The 15,221-nt window shown below is 42.5% G+C and overlaps 1 pseudogene; it reads right to left on the bottom strand.

Moving 5' to 3' along the window:
• Positions 1-3,846: 3,846 nt before the first annotated feature.
• On the bottom strand, positions 3,847-3,957 carry LOC136312300 (U2 spliceosomal RNA; annotated as a pseudogene).
• Between the last annotated feature and the right edge of the window lie 11,264 nt (positions 3,958-15,221).

Below are 15,221 nucleotides of genomic sequence, written 5' to 3'. Positions count from 1 at the left end.
TTGGGATTGTTTCAAGTTCTGCAAAAAGAAAATGATCCAAACAAAGAGGCATAAGTCCAATTAAACATGTTTTAAATAATTGTGTTAGGATAAAAGAAAGGCTTTTTCAGATTGCCCACATGTTTGATAATTTTCTTTTATCCCACATGTATGTTGAACCATGACCTTTGTGGAGGGCGTGATGCTGTGGGCGTTGGGCCCCCTACTCTTGGCCCTGCAGTTGCAGGCTATAGGTACTTTGGCCACGGCAGCAGGTCCTCATCTGTAGAATGGGAATAGTATTGACCGCACAAGATAGTTGAAAGAATTAAGAGGCATGGCTGTGGGAAAGCTCCTAGCTGGTAACAAGCTTTCATTGATGTCAGTCTGGTTTTTTTGTTTGTTTTTTGTTTGTTTGTTTGTTTGTTTCTTTTTAGAGACAGACAAACACACACACACAAACAGGAAGGGAGAGAGATGAGAAGCATCAGCTCGTAGTTGTGGCACTTTGGTTGTTTGTTGATTGTTTCTCATATGTGCCTTGGCTGGGAGTGTGGGGGGCCAGCCAAGCGAGTAACCTTTGGGCTCAAGCCAGAGACAATGGGGTCATATTTATGCTCCCACGCTAAAGCTAGCAACCCCAGGCTCAAGCTGGTGAACCCACACTCAAGCCAGATGAGCCCACACTCAAGCCAGTGACCCAGGTTTAAACTGGTGAGCCTGCATTCAAGCTGGAGACCTCAGGGTTTCAAACCTCAGTGACCCAGGTCGACACTCTATCCACTATGCCACCACCTGGTCAGGCGTCAGACTGATTGTTTTAAGCCTTTTCTTTAATTATTTTACTATCTGCCATGTCATTAGAACTGTTATTCTTTAGGATTTGAACATCCAATTTATGGATTGTCAAAGCCCTTTGCTAATAAGTCTGTTTTCTGCTGATCTTTAAAATTGCAGTATAACTGGCTATCAGTCTTTCAATGATTAAAAATAGCAGATGATCAATGTCAGTATTGCTGAATGCCTTGATAAAATGGTTGTATGAAAATGTTTAAAACTATAGTTAAAAATGAAGCCTTATTTAGAAATATTTTTTTCCTGTGGAGAGATTTCACAAGTTGGTAGTTTTCTCATTTTAAGGTTTTTTTTTCCTAATTATGCAATTATCACAAAAATGTGAAGATCAGAATAAAATTACTCATAATCTTATTGCCCAGAAATAACCACTATTAACTTTTATGTTTTCTTTGTTTATATATAGTTATTTATGTGACTTTTTCCACCTAAAGGTATATCTTAAGTACTCTCCCATATTGCCAACATTGAAATTACTTTAATATTGGTTATACTATGATCTACATATTTATTTTTCTAATTTAGACATTACGGTTTTCCAAATCTTCTCTGCCATAGATGTTCTGGAACATAAGCCTTTCTATGCATTTCTTTTTTCTTTCTTTTTTAAAATTTTTTTTATAGGGACTGAGAGAGAGTCAGAGAGAGGAATAGACAGGGACAGACAGAAACAGAGAGAGATGAGAAGCATCCATCATCAGTTTTTGCTGCGACACCTTAGTTGTTCATTGGTTGCTTTCTCATATGTGCCTTGACCACGGGCCTTCAGCAGACCGAGTAACCCCTTGCTTGAGCCAGTGACCTTGTGTTCAAGCTGGTGGGCTTTTGCTCAAACCAGATGATCCCACGCTCAAGCTGGCGACCTCAGGGTCTCGAACCTGGGTCCTCCGCATCCGAGTCCAACGCTCTATCCACTGTGCTACCGCCCGGTCAGGCCTGTGCATTTCTTATTAGTGCCTGTGGACAAATTTCTAGAGTAAAATCATTGAGTCAATTTCAGGCATCTTGCTGTGCAACATGTCCTTGAAACTTAAAACCTAGTCACACTTAAAACCACAGCAATTGTTCATTTGCTCACATTTTTGCAATTTGGGGATAATTTGTCTCTGCTCCACATGATGCCAGCTGGCTGGGGTGGTGTACTTGGGGTTGGAGAATCCACTTCTTGGGGAACTTTCACACAACTGACAAGTTGGTGCCAACTGTTGGCTGGGGGCTCAGCTCTCTACCAGGTGGGCTTCTTCACTCTGTTCTGAGGTAGAAAAAGTAGAAACTGCCAGTCCTCTGAAAGGTAGGCCCCAAACTGGCACAGAGTCTCTTCTAGAATGCTCTCTTGATTAATAAAATTACAGGCCAGATTTCGGAGGGAGATACATAGACCACATCTCTTTCTGCAGGAAGTGACAAATAATCTATGGCTATATTGAGTCTGCCAGAGTCAAGGAGCACATTTTTGCAGGATCGTGATATATCTTTCTAGCAAGGTTGTGCTGATCTGCGATTTTATTAGCAACTCATTGTGAATGTCAATTATCATACTAACATTAGATATTAAAAATTCTTAAATCTCTACTTATTTAGTATGTGAAATGTGGGATCTCATTGATTTACTTTGAATTTATTTTTGATCTCTCATATTTTTGATAAAAATTTATATATATATTTTCTTTGTGAATTGTATAATCATTTTTGGTACAATTTGTTTCTGTGTTAAACATAAAAATTATATGAGTTATTTATTATTGGCATGGAGAGTATATCGTATTTGTTATAAATATTCCTTTCATGTCCCTAATAAACATCATAAACCTTTCCTTTTTAATTGAAAAAAATTAGACAAATTATTTTCTTTTAAATTTACATAATTTTCATACAAGTCCTGCAGCCATGCATTGATTGGTCTCAAAATAACGATATATATTATAATAAAATATTTTTAATCAATGTCAGTTTTATTCATCTGACAAGTCAACAGAAAATCTAGAAATAATATGATTTATTAATTAGCTACATTTTGGAGGGACTGAACAAAGAATTTACACACTTTATAGGAATAGAAACGAAGGAACACAACTGTATCATCATCTCTTAATTTTCTCTTTATCCCTTAGCTGTCTGGTAGGCAAGTGAGCCTCAATTTTCTGAACTGTAAAATGGGGATAATGGCAGGTGTGCCCTGAGGCTTAGAGAAGATATTTATGAGAAGCTGAGCACAACAGGGCCTGGTGTGTGGGGTGTATTATCTTTCTCTGCCTGTTACATTCTCCCTCATAAATGAAAAGGACCTACCTGCTGTATAGCAGAGTAAGTTCTCTGGAAGGCTTTTCAGGCCCAGATTTGGGTGTGTGGATACCGTTAGGTAGCTCACCTCAGTGTCCATTACTCATGGTGAGTATTTCTACATGGTGTGCTGCACCATGGTGCAGATCAGGTGCCTTGTGCAAATGGCACATCACAATTATCAGGCCACAACTGGAGCAAATGTCTGTGGAATTGTATGCCATAGCCCTTGAGAATGTCCCTTTGGGAGTTTCTCAGAGCAATTTGGTGTCCAATCTTACCCCTCTGAGTGTTCCATGTTGGTATTATGACTAATGATACCTTTTGCTTGCACAGCACTTAACAATGTTCACAGGACTTTTGTCTCCTTTGATCTTCACAGCCATCCTGGGAGGCTTGCAGATCAGGTAATATTATTTCCCTTTTATGCATGAGAAAGCCAAGGCTGGGGGGGGGGTTATGACTTGCCCAAAGTTACAAAAATAGTAAGTCAGAACCAGTAAGAGATGGCTCCTACAGGTGCCACCCAGAATTTTCCTGTTAGGTGGCATCCTGCCTAACTCTCCACCAAGGACATTGCAGCTGGGATCTTAGCATGAGGAGATGTATAGGATGGATTTTTTTTCTGTCTTCTATTAAAATGAGTGGGAGAATGTAGTAGTCAATGTGGACTCCCTGTCATTGTCTGCATTTGGATCCTGGCTCCATCTCTTGTTAGTTGTGCAACCTTGAGGAAGTTCTTTTTTTTTTTTTTAATTTTTTAAAAAAATTTATTTATTCATTTTATTAAACTGATAAGAACAGATACTACACTTGATCTTAGCCAAAAGGCCGAGAAGCGATTATTTATTCATTTTAGAGGAGAGAGAGAAAGAGGGGAGGAGCAGGAAGCATCAACTCCCATATGTGCCTTGACCAGGCAAGTCCAGGGTTTTGAACCGGCGACCTCAGCATTCCAGGTCAACGCTTTATCCACTGCGCCACCACATGTCAGGCCATTGAGGAAGTTCTTTAACCTCTCTGTGCCTCATTTTCTCCATATATGATTAATACTGTTACCTAACTCATAGGACTGTTGGGGTTTAAATGAAACCACCTATGATAAACACAATTCCTGGCTCCCTCGTGAACACTAACTTGGTGTGGTCTGAGCAGCTGAGAGCTCATCTCCCTTTGAAAAGTCTGCACTGCTTGCCTTCCACTGTGCCTTGGGCTTCAGGCACTGGTTCCAGGAAGGTTCTGTTGTCTGCCGTCCGCATTGCACTGCACTGAGTGCCCAGCACAGTATCACTGTTTATTGAATCAGCCCTGTAGGGATGGAGCACAGACAGGTGAGTATTAATTATTTCCAGAAAGTAAAAATGAGCCATTAACCACAGTTAAAATTGTGCTATATTTCTTGCCTGTCTTATAGAACCTTCAAAAAACTGTAATTGAAGGAAAGCTGAATATGCTACCCCTGAATGTGCCCCTTGGGCAGATTAATTATTTTGAATTAAAGTTACTTAAAGAACAGCCAGTGCAAGAAGGATGCTCTGACTCTCCTTTGTCCCCCTGAGAGCAAAATGTAAGTCTCTGTGTGAAAGGTACCTCCCTGTACTAGGAGAGGGGAGGCATCCTTACCACCCAAGATAGGGAACTTAAGGCCCAGGAGGTTGTGTAAGAAAACTTCATTATTTCTTCAATAATTGACTGCACCAAGCCCAAATTCCTTCAATCTTGTCAATTCTTCACAAATTTATTGTTTGTTTGTTTGTTTTTTCCCAGGCAGGGATAAAAACTGCCTGCTTCGGTCACTTCTTTCAGTTTCATACTTTTTTATGGGGTTCTTGTATATACATAATTAATTTTGTTTTTTTTCTGTTATTTTTTCTTACGTCAACTTAATTATATATTAGATCAGCCAAAGAGCCTAAAAGGGAAGAAGGGCAAAGTATTCCCTCTTGATAGGATTATATTGTATAAAGACTTTCTGTGACTTACCTCCCTTACTTCATGTTTACGGAATCTTCCTGCCTCCTTAGCAATCCTAAAAAATTTGCTTTTATACTTGCACTGAATTCCATATGTGGGAATGCTATTATTTGTTACCAGTCTGGTGTGGAAGACAGTTTTATTTCCTATTGTATTCCATAAACAAAGATCTTCTGAGACGTTTTCTAACTATAAGTAATGAGCAGCCATGTACTACAAACAACACACAAGAAGCTGAAAGTCCTGTTATCTCACATTGAAGATTGACATTCAGATATAACAAGTGCTGTTTTATCATAACTAGATCACTATAATTAGATTTTTTGTGTGTGACAGAAACAGAAGGAGATAGAAAAACAGATAGGGACAGACAGACAGGAAGGGAGAGATGAGAAGCATCAATTATTCATTGAGGCACCTTAGTTCCTTAATTGCTTTCTCATAAGTGCCTTGACTTGGGTGAAGGGGGGGCTACAGCAAATGGAGCTTTGCCTTGCTCAAGCTGCTGACCTTGGGCTCAAGCTTGTGAGCCTTGCTCAAACCAGATGAGCCTGCACTCAAGCCGGCGACCTTGGGGTCTTGAACCTGGGTTCTCCGCTTCCCAGTCTAACGCTCTATCCACTGCACCACCACCTGGTCAAGCTATATTAGATTTTTAAACTAGCTAGTTAACTTTCATGGCAGCCTTAGAAGACAATGTGTATGAGAAGACAGTTAAAACTGACACTTGTAACACTCTACAGTTTATAGAGCACAGATTACAGAGTCCATCATCCCGCTATAATAGCATGACCACACTTTTATGTCGTGAACCAGCACAACAAATAATTTTGCAGATCGCAGGTGGGAATGGTAGAGGATTAGAAAATAAACACAGAAAGAAAAAGGATGGGACTGGGAGGTTTTATGGTGGCTGATGGCCTACCTAAAGCGCTTGCACTCCTAAAAGCTTTATTTATAGTATATTTAGTATATTATTTATAGTCTCTCAAAGTGTTTCTCCCTGTGTCTCCTAGATTACACTCTCTTCCTGTTACTTCAGTCCTCTCCTCTCTCCTCTCTCCTCTCTCCTCATCTCCCGGAGCCCCGGGTGAGTGGTTGTGAGAGAGATTTTCTGTGCGGTCCCTTTAAGAAGAATCCTGGGTCTGAGAAATCAATCTCTTTCTCAGAAACAGTATCCTGTCTTGTTTCCAGCTAAATACTGTCCATACACCTCTTCTAGGCTCTGGGGCTGCAGGCTGGGGCTTTGTTCCTGGAACTCAGGATCCTCCCCTCTCTACTAAACTCACTTCCTGCCATGTGAGTCTTTCCTGGCTGCCGTTCGCTCCGAGGAGCTGGGCAGCCCTCTCTGCATTTCTGCTTTTCCTACCGGTCTCAGTGTGGCTTCTTCAGTGTACCTTGGTTGAAGAGTACTCTTAGTTTAGTCCAAAGTTGGTTTTTCCAGATGATGGTTCTTAAAATTAGTTTGTAATCCACTTTGGTTCTGGGAGGTGGAAGGTAGTACGTCCGCCTACTTCATCACTATCTTGTCTTTCCACCTGACTCTCCTTTTTTTCATCCAGCTGTTCATGCTGTTCGTCTGTCTGCTTCCTCTCTCCCTCCTCTCTGTGCTGACAACTCCCTGCCATCTCGAGAAGCTTAAAAAGGCAGAGTTGTCTATTAAGCTGTTTGAGTAAGTAATTTGTTTTGTCTCTTTGTCAGAAAATATCTCTAGTATAGTTTTAATTAAAACAAATAAAGTGCACTCATTTAAATTTCTTAATTTATAATTTGTATGTAAAGTCTTTGTTTAATGTGTAACTGTGTCTGTTTCTAAGGCCTTAAACTAATAATTATCCACCTCTTAAATCAAGGCTTATTCATCCCCATGGACTCTCCTTCCTTCCTGTTTGAAAACCTTCAGGGGCTTATTGCCTCGTACAAAACTTACACCTAATAAATGAGGCAGTAATTCTCCTCCATCCAGTAGTCCTTAATCTCTACAAGTTATTGTCACACATTCCCTCAAACACCACTCACTTCATGGTCCTAGACCTCAAGAATGCCTTCTTTACCATTCCTCTACACCCTGACTCTTACTTTCTGTTTGCCTTTACTTGGACTGACCTGGACACTAATGCAGCCCAGCTACTTATGTGAACTGTCTTACCCCAGGTGTTCAGAAACAGCCCACACCTGTTTGGGTAGGCACTAGCTCAGGATTTAGCAGCACGCAATCTCAAAACTAGTACTCTCTTAAAATATGTAGATGACATACTCCTCTGCAATCCCTCCCTGCCTGCCTCAAAGAGACACACTGCCACCCTTCTTAACTTCCTTGCCATGAAGAGATATCGTGTCTTCTCTGCTAAGGCTCAACTTCATTCTCAGTCTGTAGTCTATCTGGGCATTGCCTTAACCCCTACCATCCAAGGTCTCACCCTAGATTGAACTCAGACCCTCTGCTGTCTCCAACCACCTACCACTGTGGATCAAATCCTCTCTTTCCTCAGTCTAATAGGTTTCTTTAGACACTGGATTTCCAATTTTGCTCCTTAGTCAAACCCCTCAGCATGGCTTTTAAGGTCTATAATAACTGAGAGGACCAGGAGAAGGCAGACAGCCCAAAAGAAATAAGACAAAATACCAGCTCTTGGCAGCTGCCCTTAAAGTCTCCAATGCCTCTAAGGGCCTCGTAAAACTCCACCAGGGAAAAAAACAAAACAAAACCCACCAGGGTCCTGCTTCAAGTGTGGAAAAAAAGTCATTGGGCAAAAGCCTGTCCGGCTCCTCAGCTCTCACCAAGGTCTTGTCCTCACTGTGGGAAAAAGGGACACTGGAAGGTAGACTGCCCCCTCGCTCCTCTAAGGGAGGGTTCAGTCTCATCTATCCCTACCTCAGCCACCTGTGATAACTGAAGGTGCCCAGGGCTGTTGGCCCCATCTCACATCACCATCAAAGAGCCTAGGGTAGCCATTCAAGTAGCAGGTAAGCCGATCTCATTTGTTATAGACACAGGGGCCACTTACTCTGCCTTGCCCAAATATTCAGGTCCTGCTCATCCCTTAAAGATCTCTGTTGTGGGTGTTTTTTTTTTTAAATTAATTTTAATGGAGTGACATTGATAAATTAGGGTACATATGTTCAGAGAAAACATCTGTAGGTTATTTTGACATTTGATTATGCTGCATTCCCATCACCCAAAGTCCAACTGTCTTCTGTCACCTTCTAACTGGTTATCTTTGTGCCCCTCCCCTCCCCCAACCTCCTCCTTCTCCTCCCCCCACCCCATAACCCCCACACTCTTGTCCATGTCTCTGAGTCTCATTTTTATGTCCCACCTATGTATGAAATCATATAGTTCTTAGTTTTTTCTGATTTACTTATTTCTCTCAGTATAATGTTATCAAGGTCCACCCATGTCGTTGTAAATGATCTGATGTCATCATTTCTTATGGCTGAGTAGTATTCCATAGTATATATGTACCAAAGCTTCTTTTTTTTTGTATTTTTCCGAAGCTGGAAACGGGGAGAGACAGTCAAACAGACTCCCGCATGCGCCCAACTGGGATCCACCCGGCATGCCCACCAGGGGTGATGCTCTGCCCACCAGGGGCAATGCTCTGCCCCTCCGGGGTGTCACCCTGTCATGACCAGAGCCACTCTAGCACCTGGGGAGAGACCAAGGAGCCATCCCCAGTGCCCGGGCCATCTTTGCTCCAATGGAGCCTCGCTGCGGGAGGGGAAGAGAGAGACAGAGAGGAAGGAGAGGGGGAGGGGTAGAGAAGCAGATGGGCACTTCTCCTGTGTACCCTGGCCGGGAATTGAACCCAGGACCCCTGCACGCCAGGCCAACACTCTACCACTGAGCCAACCGGCCAGGGCCTACCAAAGCTTTTTAATCCACTCGTCCACTGATGGATAGTTGATGGTCTTATTTCCTCCCTATTGGCCATGGATCCACTGCCTTGTCTAATACATGGTGTCTTCTTTGCACACTCTTTTCTCTTCCTACCTCAATGCCCCATGTCTCTTTTAGGCCGGGACCTACTCTCCAAATTCAGAGCCTCTCCTTTCACTTCCCGTCCTCAGAGTCAGCTCTGTTACTGCTTCTCGGCCAGTGAGATTTGCCCGATTCTGTTATAAATTTACCTCTACCACCCAGCATAGTGAATCCCAAGGTTCTCCCCACCACCCCACGGAGGTAAAACTCCAGGGAAAGGCCTCCTAGTTTCATGTCTCCAGGTTAAAGAAAATGGAAACTCCATCTCCACACATGCCTACGAATGACCCTTCCTGTCAACCTGAATCATCACCTAGATATGCCTGCTCCCCCTTAGGGCCCACCAAGGTCAGTCTGACTAAAATTCCAGAAGAAGAACAGTCTGAGCCGTGAGTAACTATGACTACTCCCTAACAACAGACAGGATGGAGATTCCATCTTGCTCTGTTCTTTCTTATCTCCTTACCCTTAAAGGCATACTCTGCCCCCATACCCTCCCTCTTGGAATCCTCTCATCTAGAAAACTCTTAATCTTATTTAAAATCTTATAATCAAGACTAACTCCTTCTATGCAGCCGACTGCTGGATATGTCTGTCCATGTCATCTTCAGCCTACTTAGCCCTCCCTATTCCTCTTAATAATACTCATCTCCTTCACACCACTCTTATGTACAAGATTCAGAAAGGGGCCACCTTTGAGATAGCCAGCACTCTCATAGGAGATTACCCACCTCAGCTGCAAACAGAGCAAACAAGCTATAGTAAACCTACTATTCCCAGCTTGACAAGCTCCTTCCACAGCCCTTTCCAATTACAGACTCACACCTATCAATCTTCCCTGGGGCCAAGGTCTACAGGGGGACACTGGGAAAAACCCCTCTCCAGCCTACCTGGACAGGGACCCACACTGTTATCCTGTCCACCCCTACTGCCATCAAAGTGGAAGGAGACTCACACTGAACTCACCTCTCCCACATTAAGCCTTATACCACTAATACCCCTAAAACCTACATCTCCACCCCCACAGGTCCTCTGTCTCTCAGAATCTCCACATGTCTCCCTATCCAAGAAGAACCAGACCAGTCCATCTCATAATGCTCCTCCAACAGGCCATATCCCACCATACTGCCCAGTCCTGCAGGCACTCACAACAGGCAACTGCCAATTACCACCTTGCCAGATTCTTCTACTTCTTTCTTCAGACCTCTGAGGACTCTCCTGGTTTAGGCCTCACTCCAGTGGAATTGACAGACTCCTCAATTGAATGTGAGAGTTGGCCTGGCAAGGTTCTCTACTTGAATTTTCTCCAGAAGAAACAGCGGCTTTTTAATTTCTTCTTCTCTTCCTTTTAATCACCCCTAAGCCCAACCACCATGCCCCCAGTTCTTGATCTCCTCACACCAGCTCTACTTTCTCTCTTACTGGGAACCACATATGCCGCCCACATCTCCTCTCTCCTAGAGGCCACATATATAGAACGCTCTTTGAATCTCACTCAAAGACTTTTAATTGAAGCTAATTCTTCCTATGCAGTTAATTGCTGGATGTGTATGTCTATGTGCTCCTCAGCCTACTCTGTCCTCCCTATCCCAAACAACAACACCCACCTTCTATGGACAGTTCTCATATACCAAACCCAAAAATGGGCTTCCTTCTTTGAGAGAGCCGACACTCTTATAGGGTATTATCCTACTTCAGCCACCAACCAAGCAAATAAGCTATATCAAACCTATTATTCCCAGCTCAAAAAATTAAAACCCCAAATTCCCCCTACTCAGGGACCAGTCACCCTGAACACCCCCTGCTTTTACCTGCCCATCTATGCTTTACTGCTCAAGGTACTGTCCCGGTGGGTCACCTCCCTTCTAACCTCTGCACAATTATCAAGTTTCTCCAGAAGCAAACAAATTATTTTCTAACCCCGTTCCATTCACAGGACCCCTTACTCTTACAGCTTCACAACAAAGATGCTCCTATCCCACCACACAGCTATGTCCCTGGCTCACTACCCCTACCACACAGTTGCAATGCTCAGAGCAGGCCTCTGACCATGTCTCCCCCCTAGTTGGGGCTGCACTTTCCTCCACCTTGACCATCTGGAGGTCAGAGCTGGATGGACAAAACCACCCTTTGTCCATCTATTCTCTATTCACCTCTCAGCCTGCCTCACTCAATCAGGGGCTTTCTACTTGTGTGGGACCAACACCTATATGTGTTTCCCTACTAATTGGACAGGAACCTGTACCCTAATCTATCTCACCCCAAATATCAACCTAATCCCACCCCATGAGTCTCTTCCAGTTCCTAGTACACTACCCATCAATCTAAGGACCAAACGAGCTGTACAGGTAACCCCTCTTCTTGTTGCTTTAGGAATCTCTACAGAAGTAGGTCTGAGGCAGGGGGACTGGCCACTGCCCTGTCTTATTACCTTTCTCTCTGAAGACCTCCAAAGCTCCCTGGAAGAAACTGCCTCCACCCTAGTAAAAAAACTCCAGGATCAAATTGCTTCTCTAGTCATTGTCACGCTACAAAACCACTGAGGACTTGATTTTTTGACTGCAGAAAAAGGAGGTATTTGTGCCTTTCTAGAAGAAGGGTGTTGTCTTTACCTTAATCAGTCAGGACTAGTTAGAGACACAGCAATCAAATTAAAGGAACGAGCCTAGCAAATTCGTGAAAAACATACTGAATCGTGGAACCAGTGATTTCACACAAACAGGGTGTCTTGGCTATTGCCTTTCATTGGTCCACTCACTCTCCTATTTATTATTCTAGCTTTTGGACCCTGCCTCTCATATCTGTTCACTAGTTTCTTACAGAACCGCATGCAGACCTTCGCCAATCAGAAAATTGGAGAAATCTACCTAGCCCTACACACCAACCCTGAAACCTGCCCTCATGAAACAGAAAAATCTGGACCCCTGTAAATACACCCCTACCCGGCAGGAAGCCATCACTGCACCTCTCTACCCCTCACTGAGAGTAATCCTTAGAGAGGCCAGAACCCTTCACCACCCCTACTCAGCAGGAAGAAGTTACAGAAGATGATGACCTCCATCCCCTTTCCCTTGAGCCTCTCTAGAAATCAATCTCTTTCCTTTTTATATAAACATATCAAATAGTCGGGAATCTTAGGTTTCGTTTCTTTAACCTGCCGGCACGAGTTTCATTTCAGGGCTTGCGGCAGGTGACCAACCACAAAGGAATGTCCAACGTCACAATTCCAAGAAGTCATGGACGGTTGAAACTGATGATGATTGAAAATGCACCAACATCCATAATTGGTGAAAAGCACCCCTGTGCCCAGTGATAGCGGCAGCCATCAGCAAATGCCCCGCTATCCTCCCTACTTCCCTAACCTAACCCTTAAAACGTGGTCTGAGTCTGTAGCGGGGCTGCTCTCCCTTACAAGACAGCTCAGCAGGTTTCCTTTCATTAAAGCCTGTTAAACTGGTCTTTCAGACTCCGATTGATTTTATCAGAGGTGTAGGGAAGGGCATGTAAATTGCTTTACCAATTTAAATAAACAGAGGTTGTGGGGAAGAGCTTAGCCTTTAGCATCTTAACCAGGCAAGTGAGGTGAGGGGTGGGCAGCAAGGACCCTGTCAGCTTGCTGTCTGTCCCCCACACCTCTTTGTCTCCTACAAGTCTAAATTTCAAGGACCCTGTCAGCTTGCAGTCTCCTACACTTTTAGATAGGCCTTAATTGTACAAATGAGAAATTGGAGACTTGAGATTAAAAACTTGGTGAAAGCTATGTAATCAATAAAGTGGGGTCTTTGAGTATCATACCCAGGTCTATCTGGCTCTCAGTCCAGATCACTCTTAGCTACAACTCACTCTACTGCATATTAGGAGCAGTTTTCAGGTTTCGAGGCCTTATCCCAGGCCTCCAGGTCTTTGCAGTTTCTGTTCTTTTCCTTTAGACTGTTCCTTTTGTGGATAACTATTTCGCTTGTTCTTTCACCTCCTTCAGTTCTCTGCTCTGATGCCACTTTCTTTGTGAGGTCTTGCCCAGTGATTTAAAATACCAATTAACCCCACCCCCATAGGTACTAGAGAATTTCTTTGCATTTTTCTTTGCTTAATTTTTTTCAAAGCACTCATCAGCCTCTGACATATATTTACTTGTTAATATTCCCATGTAAGCTTAATAGGAGAGGAATAAAAATTTCTAATAAAAATTGTTCTGTTCCCTGCTGCATTCTAGACCTAGAGTGATGGTTGACATCTAGAAGACAAATAAATCCATGTAATTTCAAGTTTGAATTTTTAGCACTACAGTTGGCTTCAATGACAGTAGTCTGAACTGCCTGATTTCTAGCTCTGAGTTCCTCATTCACTCTGCTTTGCTTTATTTTCATATACATTATCACTACCTGAAACCTTTTTATGGATGTATGTTTGTCTCCTTTCTTTAATATAATATAAGGAACTTTGCATGCTTTGTGAAGTGCTATATTACCACATAGAGAACAGTGTCTGGCATATAAGACATGTTCTAGAAATAAATTTTATGAGATAATAAATTAATAAGTATATTCATTTAAGAAATATTCATTGAGTACCTACTATATATCTGGCACAATCTGTGTTTTTATTTAATTTAATTTTTTTATTTTTTTACAGGGACAGAGAGAGAGTCAGAAAGAGGGATAGACAGGGACAGACAGACAGGGACAGAGAGAGATGAGAAGCATCAATCATCAGTTTTTCGTTGTGACACCTTAGTTGTTCAGTGATTGCTTTCTCATATGTGCCTTGACCACGGGCCTTCAGCAGACCGAGTAACCCCTTGCTCAAGCCAGCAACCTTGGGTCCAAGCTGGTGAGCTTTTGCTCAAACCAGATGAGCCTGTGCTCAAGCTGGTAACCTCGGGGTCTTGAACCTGGGTCCTCCGCATCCCAGTCCAATGCTCTATTCACTGTGCCACTGCCTGGTCAGGCTATTTTATTTTTTAATTACAGTTTATATTCAATATTATTTTGTATTAGTTTCAGATGTACAGCATAGTGGTTAGATAATTGTAAGGTATTTTTCCCTGCTGAGAAGGAAGGAAGGGGCCAGAGCCACCAAGTGTGGAATAGTAAAGGCTCTATTCAGTACAGAGCATTTCTTGGACGAGATTCACTGGCCTGGAAGATGGAGGTCAGGAAAATTGTGCATGGAGAGACCATGTGGGCAAATTTAAAGGGGTTCCTCTAGAGAAGTCGGGCTAATATGACGTAGCAAAATCTCACTGGCTGACAATCAGTCGCTTTTTTCCCAAGGACTCCTGGGAAGTTTCTTTGGGTGCACTTGGTTGTGGGTGGTCCTAGCCAAAGTTCGAGGGCCTGGGTTCCCCATGTGACCATCCCCCATTTACACCGACCTTACAATAATCATATGCTTTACAAATTTGAACCCTGGCACTTTAAGTGCCCATCTGGCACCATATATAATTATTAAAATATTACTGACCGTATTCCTATGCTGTACTTTACATCCAGGCATTTATTTGGTGACTACCAGTTTGTACTTCTTAATCCCTTCACCTTTTTCACTTAGTCCCTCAACCCCTTCCCCCTCTAGCAACCATTAATCTGATCTCTGTATCTATGAGTCTGCTTTTATTTTGTTTGTTCATTTATTTTGCTCTTTATACTCCACATATAAGTGAAATTATATGGTATTTTCTTTCTTCATCTGGCTAATTTCACTTAGCATAATATCCTCTAGGTCCATCAGTGCAGTTGCAAATGGTATGATTTCATTCTTTTTTATGACTAATATTCCATTTTACACACACACACACACACACACACACACACACACACACATATTTTAACCACAAATTTTTATTCACTCATCTGTTGATGGGCACTTGAGTTGCTTCTATATCTTGGCTATTGTAAATAATGCTGCATTAAGTATGTTTTCAAATTCTGTAATAAATACACAGAATAGAAACTATTGTATTATACGGTAGTTCCATTCTTAATTTTTTGAGGAAACTCCATACTGTTTTCCATAATGGTTGTACCAATTCACTAACAGTATATGATGGTTTCATTTTCTCCACATCCTTTTTTTTTTTTTTTTTTTTTTACAGAGACAGAGAGAGAGAGTCAGAGAGAGGGATAGACAGGGACAGACAGACAGGAACGGA

The sequence above is a fragment of the Saccopteryx bilineata genome, chromosome 8 (genome assembly GCF_036850765.1).
Source record: "Saccopteryx bilineata isolate mSacBil1 chromosome 8, mSacBil1_pri_phased_curated, whole genome shotgun sequence".
NCBI lineage: Eukaryota > Metazoa > Chordata > Mammalia > Chiroptera > Emballonuridae > Saccopteryx > Saccopteryx bilineata.
This window is presented reverse-complemented; position numbering and strand designations above follow the sequence as displayed.